This window comes from Diadema antillarum, unplaced genomic scaffold, assembly GCF_040938485.1.
Source record: "Diadema antillarum isolate AM-2024a unplaced genomic scaffold, OU_Dant_1.0 scf00000125, whole genome shotgun sequence".
NCBI lineage: Eukaryota > Metazoa > Echinodermata > Echinoidea > Diadematoida > Diadematidae > Diadema > Diadema antillarum.
Genome location: NW_027271014.1, coordinates 2,093,489 through 2,107,525, shown reverse-complemented (window position 1 = coordinate 2,107,525; position 14,037 = coordinate 2,093,489). Strand labels below are relative to the sequence as shown.

Here is a 14,037-nt window from a genome sequence, read left to right as displayed (position 1 = left end):
GAATTAATATCACACACAACCTAAATTGGTAGGCAGGACTAATAAGAAGCTAGTCCAGATGGTGTCACCCTGGACTAGTGTTATTCTAGTAATGCTAGCTTGACTTGCTTATTGGACTACCGTGAAGTTAGTAATGACTACTGGACTTGGTAAGCCAAGGCAAGTAATGACTTCTGGACTTGCATAATGCTAGTCATGATGTTAGTTAACACTGCTGGACTAGGGAAATCAAGCTAGTAATGAGCATAAAACTACTCATCATGTTAGTAGTGATTGCTGGACTAGTTAGGCAAAAGATAGTCAAAGAGTGCTGGACTAGCACAAAGCTAGTCATGTCTGCTGAACTAAGTTACTAGCTTTGGATTTCCATGCTAGTCATGACTGCTGGACTAGCATGAGACTTGTAATGGATGCTGGACTATGCTGAGTAAGGCTAGTCATTGCTGCTTGACTAGAAAACGACTAGCTTTAAACTAGTGTAGATGGTGTCAAGTTACACTAACATAGAGCTAGTACAAATAGCTAGACTAGCTTATTGCTGGTCTGGCCCTTTTGACTAGCTTTCACCAAACCTAGTGCAGCATGCGTGACAAGCGAAAGCTAGTCAAGGTCTCGGAGATGAATCTGAAATGAAATTACATGTATGCAGATAATGTAACTGTGACGAAAATACATTAAAACAAAAGCAATAATATCAGGTTAAAAATCTCAAATTTTATTCATCCAACGAATAAAGCAAATTAATGTAGGCATCATGAATATCACAAATGAATCTTACATAATTGAAAAGAAATTGAATTGCAGCATTGAATAAACATATGAATATACAGGGTTACATAAAAACACTCAATGCACAATGGGAAGCATGAAATAAATCAAGAGTCGAGCTCTACAACTGCATATCTCCTTATATACAACATTTATATAAAATTGAACCCGTAAATGGCCATGTGTTGTGAACTTGCAACCCAAAAGGGTGGACCAAAAAAAAAAAATTATGTTATGATTCATTGTTATATGAGCTCATTAAGCACATGAACTTGTGACACGGCAAGTGATAGAATAAAAAAAAAAAACGATGAAGGTGCGGGGGAGGTGAGGGGGAGAGGGGAGAGAAACGGTACACATGAAGTCTATGGGAGCGATTTTTTTAATTATGTGAATAACTTTGCTATACTAGGAACTAGGCAGTTGATTTTGGTTTTTTCTTACAGCTAGGACAGGTATAATAATCCAACTCCAAATGCATTATAAATTTCTCAATGATAATTATCTCAAATCAAGTCACAAAAGCTTTAATCATATGACCAAGTCAACTTAACACTATGAGAGCAAATTTATTATAATTCATAATTTTGGTATAATATGGGCTACAAACTTGATTTGAGTCTTTCTCATCCTTCTCATTATTTCAGCTTCATAACGCATGTTTTATTGTACAGTGTATTAAGAACTATAAATTATATGTGGCTATACAACTCGAAATCTGTGTCAAGGAGTAGCCGCAAGGCAAAGTCTGAAACTAAAGCAGAAATTCATTCCCAAGGATTGTGTACTAAATGTACAGTACATGTATTTTGGAATTTAATTAGAGAAATCTGACTCTGGTTGCTTTCTTACAAATGATTATAACATAGGCATATAGTAATAACTCATTGAGATAATGTGTGTGGTTCCTATACAATTTCGTTATTACAGAGTATATTTCATAAACTTTCACACACAAACACATTACTGTCCATAAGAATAAGATGTAATGAGGCTTGCAGTGATGTAACATCCAATACAAATGTAGGTACATGTAATGTATTAATCTGATCTAAAAATACAACAAACGGAAAAAATTCTCTAAAAATTTCAGATTTTGACTTTCTTTTTATATCATGCCATTTTGTACAGAAAGGATGCATTTCTGAAGGTGGTATCAAGGTATGAAATCAGACTAGTACAAGACCGATGTTAGTACACAAAACAGTCTATCCAAAGGGGTTTTCCGTGGTATTGTCATGAACAACATTTCATGAATATTCTTTATCTTTAAGGTATCTACTTAAAACGTATCTTGACTGTAATGCTTTCGGGTCTGGAGAGCAAGATTTTTTTTCCTCTCTTGGGGGCCCTAGCCTCTGCCCCCCCCCCCCCCCCGAGCTCCAAGGAGGTTATCATAGGTATTGAGGCATTGTCATGAACGTATATTCTTCACCTATAAAGATATCCACATACACCATATCTTGCCTATAATGCTTTTGGATCTGGAGCACAAAAGTTTCTCCCATCTTCCCTTGCCGCCCCCCCCCCCTCGACCACATGCTCAACATGAACAACCTTGGGACCCTACCCACTAAGGATGATCCCAACCAAGTTTGACTGAAATCTGGACTCCGGTTTGAAGAAGATGGTCATGTGTTTTTTCCCCTTGGCCCCCACCACCGAAACTTGGGTCTTTCCATGAACAAACTATATTCTTTATAGGTAAATGTATAGATCTACAAATAACATATTAACTGCATTGTTTTGGGGTCTGGAGAAGAAGATTTTTAAAGATTACCCCCTTTTTCCCCTTGGGGCTGTCCCCCTGGGCCACATGCTCCACATGAACAACTTTTGGTCCCTACCCCCTAAGAATGATCCCCACCAAGTTTGGTTGATATCCGCCCACCAGTTCTTGAGAAGAAGATGAAAATGTAAAAGTCTATGCACGACGCATGACGAACAAAAAGCGATCGATCGCAATAGCTCACTCAAGCCTTTGGCTCAGTTGAGTTTAGAATAGACACAATGAACATTACCCACTTCACTAGCAGTTGTTAAGACCACATTTTGAAAACAGTACATGGATCGACCATACTGTCCTAAAAATAGATCATTTTTTTTTTCACCAGAAAGCCAGTTTCTGACTAAAGGCAGTTTATTGTGTTACTGATATTTGATCATCTAATATTCAAATCAAATATCAACTAGCACTAATTGACAAAATTTGAAACAGTTAAGCAAAATAAACTAACAATTATACCTCAAATGACCTTGTTTTTTTACTTTTGAGGCTTTGACCCTGTCATGTGACTTCAAAGTGTGTCATAAGGGGAAAGTTACCATAGTGCACCTATTATCCAAGTTTGGTTACGATTGAAGTTCAAAAAAGTTACTGAAACTGTAACAGATGGACACATGGAAGGAAGCATGGATGAACATACAGAATTTGGATCGTTTTGTGTCATCACAATATTTGGTGAATACTGCCAGTTGTTTGGGAAAATAAAATCTTCCCTATAATAAGGTTGTTTTCAGGGCAGCTTGAAGTTTCAAAACAAACTCTTTTCATCGACGAGCCCTGTTCTACTTTTAGTGTTGAAGTGCTGCAGTACGTCCTGGTAACAGCTTCATGTTCAACTACAGATGAGCCTGATGAGGCTGACTCTTCAACAAGAATGTAAGTTCCAACTTCAGAGGAGCATTTAATGTATCTCAAAAGAGGAAAAAGCAAGGATATGTACGTAGGCCTATACACCGATGGTAGCTGTCTCTTCTCGTTGGCTTCTAATCTAACGTTGGAATTGTGTTCAGTCAGGGGCTTGGTGGGAGCTGCAACTACTCTCACTCTGCCTGAGTTGATGAGTGGTGTCATAGCTCCTCAAGGTCTCCAAACGATACTCAATGAATCCCGAGATCCTTGTCATACAGGTACTCCTGAAATATAAGAATGCATTGTAGGTCAAAGCTTTTTCTCGAGTCTCAACAAATTTCACTTTGGCACAGAGTTGACTATAACTGATGAAGATCTGATAGCAGTAGAAATACATGTAGTGGCATTCTTATGGAAGAAAACGAGAATAGGTTTATAATAAATGAACGGCGCAACTGGCATGTTGGAGCTTACGTTACATTACGTTACGTTGGAGTTTACGTACATCCAACCTAAGTCATGGAATCAGACCAATCTGCACACAAAATTTATTAGACATCTATGAACATGTACATCAAAGATTATCAAAAGCCCCCACATTGCCTGTATATTTGCCCAATGATTTAATTAAGACATAGATGCAATTAATTTCCCTGTAAAGGCCATTTTTTTTTTTTTTTTTTTTTTTTGGGGGGGGGGGGGGGGCTCATGACCATATCCTGAACAACTTTGGGTCCTTGCCCCCTAACTAAACAAGGATGATCAACTCCTAGTATGGTTGAATTCTGTCCACTATCTCTGGAGAAAAGTTGAAAATGTTCAAGTTTTTAAAAGCTAGATGAATAAGATACCATGTATGTCACTTAAGCTTTCTGCTAAAGAGGGCTAAAAAGTTGTAGATCACATAAACTTATGAGTATAAACTTACATATCCTTGTGCACCTTGTGTGGTGTCTCACAAAGTGGGGTACTGCATCGCAACTGCCTTGGCTTCAACGCGTCTTTTGCTCACTACTTGGGTATCTGAATTTAAAAAGGAAGCAAGAAGAATGTTAATCATATTCTACGAAGCAAATATATAACATCAAAAAATTGACCCTCATTTCAATCTTTTAAGGGCTGAACTATTTTCATGGTTTTTTTTTCTTGGCATTAATTTCTATTGCTATTCAGTACCGCTGTTTCAAGTACATTTATTCATGTGCTTCTTACACCAAATATCAGTTAATACAAATGAAAATTTCATGCAGATGGGTTAAGTGTGGATGTGCACAGTTAGTAGAAAAATACAAGATGTGATTATCCATCGAACTTTATGGCAAATCAATTTCCATTTTTTTTTATTCATCATTATTATAATTATATCATAAGTATTAGGACTATTATCATTTACATGTGGCCCAATGGGGCTACCAAGAAAATAAGTCAGCGCGGAGTCTTGTAGGTACACTCTGTTTACATGTTTCATACAAGTATATCAGTCTTTATTTTTAAATCTATAACCATCACTTCATTTACAACGTTATACTTACCGGTCCCTTCATTTTTTTTTTTTTTTTTTTTTTTTTTTGGGGGGGGGGGGCACATTTTAGACTGTTATTCTCTATATTTGAGAAGACAAAAACAAAAGTGAACAGGCAAATTAGATGGTGCTATATTGCATGGAAATGTATAGTACAAGACATGACAATGGGAAACTGGTTTTCCAGACCAGTATTCAAACAATTGAACTTACGCTGTACAGTTTTCTGCTTCCATTATCAACAAGAAATATGCTACGATGATCTGGATAAGCAGGTGTCTCCTTGGAGCAGTCAGAACTCCTTCCATCAGCTATTGAAGTATCTCCTCCCCCTTGGAGTGATGTGTGTGTTGAATTCCTGGGCAAATAAGTAAAATTTAAAGGTTTTACAAATCATACAAATTATGGCATGAGGATAATAGGTCCCTCCAGTTTACATTATAAACTTGAAGTGCAAAATCATTTAATATACATATTTGCCATAAGCAACGTTCAGCTCTACTTACACAACTCAAGACTGACCATAACATGGTTTTCACTTCTGTCGATACAGCAAGTACACATTTTTCTTAAATACGAGTACTAACCTCTCAAGGCTTTCATTTTCAGAGAGAAGGACAGCTCCAAAACTGCTCCATGAAGAATAATTAATACTTGAAAATCATTTCTTCAAACAAAACAAAACCAACAAAGCTTTCAGTCTCTTAATGTAGCCTCTTATGTAATTACTGAGACTCTAGAATGTAAAATAAATGTGAATCAATTTCAAACTAGTCTCCCTTCATTAATCATCGTGGAAAACAACAGAATAGCTTACAGCAGGGTTAGTGCAATGGAAGTCCATATCTCAGAGGCTCCTTCGCTGATGTTGGCCCGGTGTTTCCAGCATTCGTCAACCCTGCATTCAATGGCTAGTCGTTGGCCACATCTGTTACATGTACTTCTTCAATCTGGTGATCTGCACCCTCGTGGTGTGACAGAGACTGTACAGCTATCAATCTGTCTTCGTTCTCAAAATGATGACCCCTATACCGAGTTCCTTTAAATCACCATCACTCCCGAAGAACTGTCATGTTACGTCTTTTTATCTGGAGGAAAGCATGAAAACACAATGTTCAGAAATGGATTTAGAACTCATCTCCACAAGACAATATGCAGTTCCGTTTTGTTCACACAAATACTAAGTGTGCATCAATAGAAAAGCTAGAAATTACTTTTTAGCTACATCGATCAGCATATTTAGAAAGACCCAAAGATGATCTCTGCCAAATTTCAATGCCTAAGGTCACCTGTAACTTTCATAAAAAACAATGTTCAAATATAGTACCCGTTGTCGTCTGCTAAAAAGGGGGATCGATCTCCATGATGTGTGAGCACGTTGATCTTCAGCTAGAAGTGTGATGTCACAGTGGACTAACACTTAACAGTGCATGCATCGTATTTCTTAATACTTAGATGATTGCCACACATGACGTGGGAGTGCAATAGCACTATGGTATTCTCCCAGCTGTGTGGATGCTCGAATGTGGTGGCAAATAAAAGTCCTTTTTACTACATAGGTCATCACAATCATATAAATCACCTAATTTCACCATTTTTTTTTTTTTTTATTACCGTATCAATCGAGATCACCTTCTGGCAACACAGTGTCAGTGATTCGGCTGTCGACTCAATAGCAATGTAGAGTTTCTAGACGCTTCTAGTCTATTGCATTAACCCTATTTCAACTGGGCTATTGGAGACCAAGTTTTTACGGGGGGGGGGGGGTCAATTTGACCCCCCCCCCCCCCCCCCCCTTCAGATCTCGGCCGCCGATCGCGCGATCGCCGCAAAATTTTGCCTGAAAATAGAGCCGGATGTCAACTACAAGATTACACGGTCATACAATAGAAAAAATCTTGATTTTATATTTTTGAATAAATTAATTATGCAAATTTATGCATGGAATTATATTTTTACATATAACTCCAACAAAAAGACTGAAGGATTGCTAAATTTTTGTGTCAGAGTTCCTCAAGACACATCAAACAATTTTCTTTTAAAAAAATAGCGCAGTCAAAATCAGTTTCTTTTGTTTTTTTATTGTTTTGTTAATTTTTCATGTATTTTACTGTTTTTTCGATCTTTTGTTTTCCATTGTTTGTTTGTTTTTTTTCCAAAATTTGTTGCAGGCACTTTTTCAAGCTTATCTACATTAGAATTGATTAATTTCAATGGTTAAAAGTTGAAATAATCTAATTTATATCAATTAACCAAAAAAAAACAAACAAACAAACCACAATTTGCATAGGATTTGCACAGAAATCATGAATTTGAGCTGTTTTCAGGTTGACATGCATATGCAAAACATTGCGTAACTTCAAAACGGTGTACCCGGACGTCGCAAATTTGGTCTCAAAATATGCGGGAGACTTCAATGAAAAAAAGTCATGAAATGACGCGGCAAAATCTTTGCGCGTTGCGGAATCATGGCGTGAAATGTCGAGAAGGGGGTCAATTTGACCCCCCAGTTAAAATAGGGTTAATTATAGCACAGCTTTATATACGTCGATCTCTAACCGTGGTCTAAACTCGACCAGACGTCTCCCTCTACATACTTTACAGTGATCATCTCTGTGTGCATGATGCTATGCTTGTAGTCCATGTAGAGTTCATACCACTGCACTGTAGGCCTAACGTTAGGTCTATAATACCGCAATGAGAACCGGACCTAGGCCCTAGGATATAGCTTATCCTGGAAAACCGTTCAATGTAGGCCCTAGATGTTTAACAGTGGTCTAGGTTCTGCTTCTACTACGTTCTAGGGCTAAATCGTGATATCGGTCCCCTCTCATTCTGCGTGTGTGTCTCCACTAATGCGCAAAGTCTATGGAGGTTGAAAGAAGTCCCCAGCTATAGCGGTGAAGGGTGAGTGGGGACCTAACCGGAGTTCTAGACTACCTACTAATACTAGTTGGGCCTAACCCGTTAGTAATAGTAGGCCTATTTTGCGTTAATGCTGTTCTAGTTGGAATAGAATAAATGAGTAGGGCCTACAATTAACGCCAACGGTTGTGAGACTTGTTTAGACTAACGGTTAGACTTTTACAGTTAGACTTAGAGTAAGCCCTACCTCGGTAGAACCCCAACTTAAGTACATGTAGACTAGACCGTGTCTAGTTCTATTAGTTTCTCTAAGATCTAACATTACACTGTTAGTAGTTAACGTTAGGCCTACGACTAATGTTCTGGAGAATGTAGACTCAGAGTTTAGTGTGTCCCAATATTTTCTGAAACGCATAATGTTAACGTTAGAACTTTTAGAACTCTATTAGAAGATAGCTCCTGATGATCGATGTATCATGAGAGGCATTTTTTCAACTTCGCTCTATAGGTGCCTACAAAAGTACAAGTAGCCCCCTCACACAGTTACAATGTCAGATGTACAATGTCAATGACGGTTACATTCGTCACTCATTTTTGTTAATTTTGGAAATCATAACCTGGTCTAGACTCTATTTTGTTTGAAAAATGCGTTTCTAACGTTAAAAAGTTAAAGACTTATGAAATAGTCCGCGAATAGGCCGAGCCCCATCCCAACATGCACAAAGACTCAAAGTATTACTGTAGTATTAGATCCTAACACCTAACAGTTGAGTTTCGGCCTCGGATTCTAGCTGTTAGGTGTTTATGGTAAGGTAACTGCGACCAGCCCCATAGCTAACTGTGTAACTGTTACACTAACGTTACAAGGAGCGTCCCGGGCCCGGGGTTATTCGTAAGGTAACTTAGATGGTCGTTTACGGAGAGGTAGTAGCCCATAATACTGGAAAAACTCAACAAGTTATAATTAGATCGATCTATGGTTTGCTTACCTTCAAAAATGTGAATAATATCTCCGCCCCACTCCATTTGAAGACAGAAATTTTCTCACGTCCATTACATCCAGGCTCTGATTCTCACGATTGCACACGCACGTAAATCCTATGCATATAATACACGCACAGCACATCGTATACACATGCACACAGTACGTCCACGCACAGGCGACAGACGCGTCGCTCAGGTAAACCTTCCCGCGCCCAAACCAGGGGAAATTGCGGCTGGTGATTGGCTTAAAGTAAACACATGACAGGGGAATTCTCAATTTCTATTGGCCTAACCAAATGCATTCAAATATGTATTCACTGGAATTCACCCTAGTTCTGCCAGCTTGACTTACTAGTTCACGGTAGTTCCTTCAGTTTTACTAACATGCGCTGTTTTCGTAAGATCAACGAGTTTATGATAGTTTCTCCACTTCGACTAGCTTTACACTAGTTCCTCCACTTTGACTAATTCTTGGCGTATACACTGCAAACTAGTACAGCATACAATTTTATGCTAGTCAGACTTGATTGACTAGCTTTGGGTTAGTAAACCATGGCCTGATTTAATCCAGCAGAGCATTACTAGCTGCATTGCCGCATTTTACTATCATCATGTTCGTATAGCAATTTTTACTAACCGTGCTCGACTAGTTTAATGCTAGTCAGGCCAGTAATTGACCCATTTAGGTTGTGTGTGATCCCATGACAAGATTAAATGCATAGAATATATACTCTGTAGTACATGTATTCATTAATATGTGTGATATGTTCAGGACTTTGTGTGAAAGAGAGAGAGAAAGTGTGTGTGTGTGTGTGTGTGTTTGTGTGTGCAGGCATATATTCACTATGTCCCATTCAAATTATTGTATTCCTAATTAAGGTTGAGGTGGGGGCCTTCAGTAAGTGTGTGTGTGTGTGTGTATTTGTGTTTGTTATGGATGTGTATGTGTGTGTAGGCCTACTTGTGTTATGGATTTGTTATGGATGTGTATGTGTGTGTAGGCCTACTTGTGTTTGTTATAGATGCGTTATGGATGTGTATGCGTGTGTGTATAGGCCTACTTGTGTTTGTTATGGATGTGTTATTGATGTGTATGTGTGTGTATTTATGTTTGTTATGTATGTGTGTGTGTGTGTTTGTGTGTGGGTGTGTGTGCGTGTACAAGTAATGATCCTTTGATCTCAAAATACACCAAATTCACTCTGAAGCTACCTTTTTTCAAGTAGCCTAGCTACTTCTGTAAAAGTATGGCCTTTTCCTCTGATTTAAGCGATTTTGCTACCCTTTTCACATACGCGCGTACATCGCCCGTCCGTGAAAAACAACCTCTTTTACACGCATTGTTTAATACAGGACTTGTAATGGCAGTGTCCCCAGGGCTGGAGGTATTGGAGACCTGCCCCCCCCCCCCAAAAAAAAACAAAACAAAACAAAACAAAAAAAAAACAATAATAATAAAAATAAAAAATTGTATGCCACCATGTGCCTCCCACCCCCCGCCCCCTGAAAAAAAAAAAATATGCTGAATAAATAAATAATCACAGTAGCAGTTCAGGGTGCCCCCTACAAAATTGCGAGGCCCCCAGTGCCCCCTACTGGAGAAATCCTAGCTATGCCACTGATTCCCGCCCCCGGGGTTATCTCCAAGTCGCGTTCACCACCACTCGATCAATCAGAGCTAATTAGCTGCGTAGCTGCACTTGAATGTCCGCGATGAACAATCAGCGCTCAGCGTATGAAAATTGATACACTACTGAGGAGATAATTATTTAGCTTTAATTTACATTAAAAATAGCAATTATATTGCGTAACGCGTGGTTTTGTGAATGAGATTATCAAATTATCACTCAAATCGTTGATTTTCATCGCGTGTACGTCTTGCAAAGGAGCAAATCCGGCGTTGTCAACCCCGGTTGTCAACGCAACGGTACATCGCTAATACACAAGCAATTCGCACTGTACTGAAGTTTGGCCACTCTTAGTAATGGCGGATCGTGCTCCATGCGATCACAGAGCCTTAACGTGCGCGCGTATGACGAGTCCGCACTCTAGTACGTATAATAGAGCTCTATGGACTACACTCAACTCCATCGTCAGCTATTGACCGATTTGGGTTCGTTGAGGGCAGCAGACATTTTATGGCAGAGCGGGTTGATAGATATAGTTGCGACACTGGGGTACAAAGGTCACGTCAAATAGTTCCCCCTAGTCGTCGATGTCGACGAATTATTTCTACAGGGTTTTCACATAGGCGCGCAGTACCCGGACCCAGCGGCAGTGTGAGATACCATTGTTGCTTGCGACGGGAGTGTGACTTGTTGAGAAAAATGTCCTGTCTTTACGGCAGTCATGTTAACTTAATGAAGTAGAGAAAGGAGTACTTACTGTCGAGGTCAAGGAAACGGATGCAAACAACCGGAAAAGATAAAATATTTTCAGAGTTGTTTTAACGCTCCTGGATGATGTTGATGGGCGAACGTCAAAATGTAAGGACGGAAATATCATGTAGTCCCACTCCTTTACAATTGTTGTTGTAATTCAAAATTCCGGGTTGTGGGTCTTTGTTGTTGTTATGACGACGAGGTGAAGCTATTTTGCACTCTCGCGCAAAACCCATGCGCGGAGCGCGTAACTCTACTTTGCGCGAGCCACGGAGCAAAATAGCAATGAATGCATTGTTTGCATCATAATAGGGTACGCGGTTTTCTAAGGTCTTATCGACATCATACGACCAGGGGGAACTATTTTGAGGGATTGACCAATCACCGCAAACTTCCGGTGTCGCAACTCTATCTATCAACCCGCTCTGTTTTATGGCACTGGGCGCAGCCATGAGCTCAAATTGCGGTGTCTCAGCCGACCCCCCCCCCCCCTGCTCTCCCCCACCCCCAGGGCAACATATTTATCGCGCACTTGTAACAAAGGTTCGCGCACTAAGCAAGCATTCGCGCACTCAGTACGAGACGCCCATTGGCTAAAGCAACCATGCATCAGTTTTTCATTCTGCGCTCGTGCTAATGTAGGGAGAGGGATGGGGAGTGGGGGGGGGGGGGGTCGGCTGAGACACCGCGTAATGGTGCTGCCCATGCCAAAAATACACATAGCGCGTCACAGAATCGGTCAATAGGGAGCTTTAGATTTTGACGCGCGGACGTTTGAGCCGACGCTTGCGCTGGACGTTCTCCTCTCCCTGCGTCGTGTGGAAAAGTAGCTTTAGATTACGCTGGGACGCAACGTACAAAAAATAAAATTGCACCCCCATATGATCAGTGTATGAAGAAGCTCTCTACGTCGCAAACTGTGCGGACGTGAAAATAGCCGAGTACGCGCAGTGAAAAACTCAGGCGACGCAAGCTAAAAATAGATTGACCTTACGCGCTACTGCGCACGCTCAGAACATGTTTTTTTTTTTTCCTTTGAACGTCCGCGCGTCTAAAATCTAAAGCTCCTTAATAGGACAAGTGGAAGTACGAATAGAAGTCGTTCTCGAGATTATGACGAAATTGTTTCATTTTACTGTATGTTTGGTTCATGTTATATACAAATCATATAATTCAATTTTTTTTTCAGAAAATAATTCAAATGTTTTACAGCTAATTCAAGGACCACATTTGCTGTAAGTGAATATCGAAGTTTATGCTAAACCTAATTCAAACTTCCTCAAGATTGGATAAATAAAGTGATAGGAAATTTTCTTTATAATATAAGTTTTTCGGCTAATTTCATTGTTTTGTCTTTTAATTTCATTTTAGACTGAGCATTCAAATTCGTCACATTTGCTCAGGTATAAAATTACCATCATTCAATATCGTTTGTCATTGTTCAAATTAACTGATTCATTAACCGATATGCGCACTCTAAATCACTGATGGCAGAATGCGCATACATTTTCAACAAAGTTGTTTTTTTTTTCAACTCCCACACCTTTCCCTAATTCTTTCCGAGTATTCAATTTCGCTTATATTGGTAAAAAGTTCATAAAAAGAGTATTCCAAATAAAGCTGTCCATCCAAAAATGCATAACTTGAACTTAAATTGATTGTTGAAAAGTCCGCACATGGATTACATATAGTGAACAAAAAAGTATGTTTAGATATCATTAATAGAAAATATGATCCGGATCAAACTAATGATATTAATTCGGATTTTAAACACAATATGAGTTTTAAAATAAAAATACTAATGAATATTAGAGATAAAGAAGTCTATTAGTGTGAATAATATGTTATGGGAATTTGTTATGGGAATTATTTTATTGTTTTTGACATGACGTGTTTGCCGGCAGAGAAGGAATGGAAATTCAAATCAACTAATGCTGATGATGATGATGAAATCTAAAATGAAAAGTAAAAGTTACAGTAAATGATTACCTGGACATAATCACTCTTGCTTATAGATAGATGTACGGCAGAGGCTTGCTCAAAACCGAAAGTAATCCAAAAAAATCAAACAAACACACAAAAAAAAAACAGAAAAAAAAACTTTTAAATGCTTACCGAGTCAATGGCGCAAAGTTAGGGGCTCACTTTCTTCCACGCGTCCGCTCCTATGTTGCTCTTGTCCAATGACCTCCCAATGTGAGTTTTCTTAGAAAATAATTTCAAATAAGATATGTTTTGACCCATAAAATTCTGGTGATCACTTTAACGAGCAAACGAGAGCAAGTTGTGAATAACTTTGAATTCCTTTCCCAATGATATATGATACTATATATATATACTATATGTAACTATATGCAAATCAACGGCTACTGATCTGTTATTTACTTGTAACAAACTCTCTGATCACCACTTGTATGATTTAGTAATAATCTGCAGTTATAATGTAATTCAATATGCCAGAGTGTCCAAAATGCAAGAGAGGGGTTGAATAATTTTGCTGCCAACTGCCAACTACAGGAGGAAATTTGTGAATCTTGTGACAAACTGATTGACCAAATGAGCACTGTGAAGAAAGACGATGAGAACGGAGGCCCAGCAACTCGGTCGCGGGGTGCACGGGGCAGTAGGAGCCAAACGTCCACGTCAAGTGAGAGAGCTGTGCCTGCTGGTCAGCCGACCGAAAGATTGTCAATGGGCAAGGACTCTGAGCTCGCGTCGACCATTGAGTCAAAGATAAAGGAGGCCCTTTGTTCGGAAGAAGTGCTGAAGGCCTTAGTGAAAGCGGTGACAGACTCCATACTTGAACGTGTGACGCAACAAGTGTACGAGGCCATCAAAATGGACGCTCAGCAAAATGACAGCAAAGTGAGAGAGCTAGAAAA

The 14,037-nt window shown here is 39.3% G+C and overlaps 1 long non-coding RNA gene across 2 annotated transcripts; it reads right to left on the bottom strand.

Annotated features, from left to right (window-relative positions):
* Positions 1-3,002: 3,002 nt before the first annotated feature.
* Positions 3,003-9,425, bottom strand: LOC139720259 (uncharacterized). Of its 2 annotated transcripts, none has more exons than XR_011710158.1 (5): positions 8,780-9,425; positions 5,743-6,013; positions 5,139-5,283; positions 4,332-4,426; positions 3,003-3,687 (listed from the first exon to the last, which is right to left on the bottom strand). It is a non-coding gene; the product is annotated as an uncharacterized lncRNA (long non-coding RNA). The 2 variants fall into 2 exon arrangements; XR_011710159.1 differs by having other exon boundaries at positions 4,346-4,426.
* Positions 9,426-14,037: the final 4,612 nt, after the last annotated feature.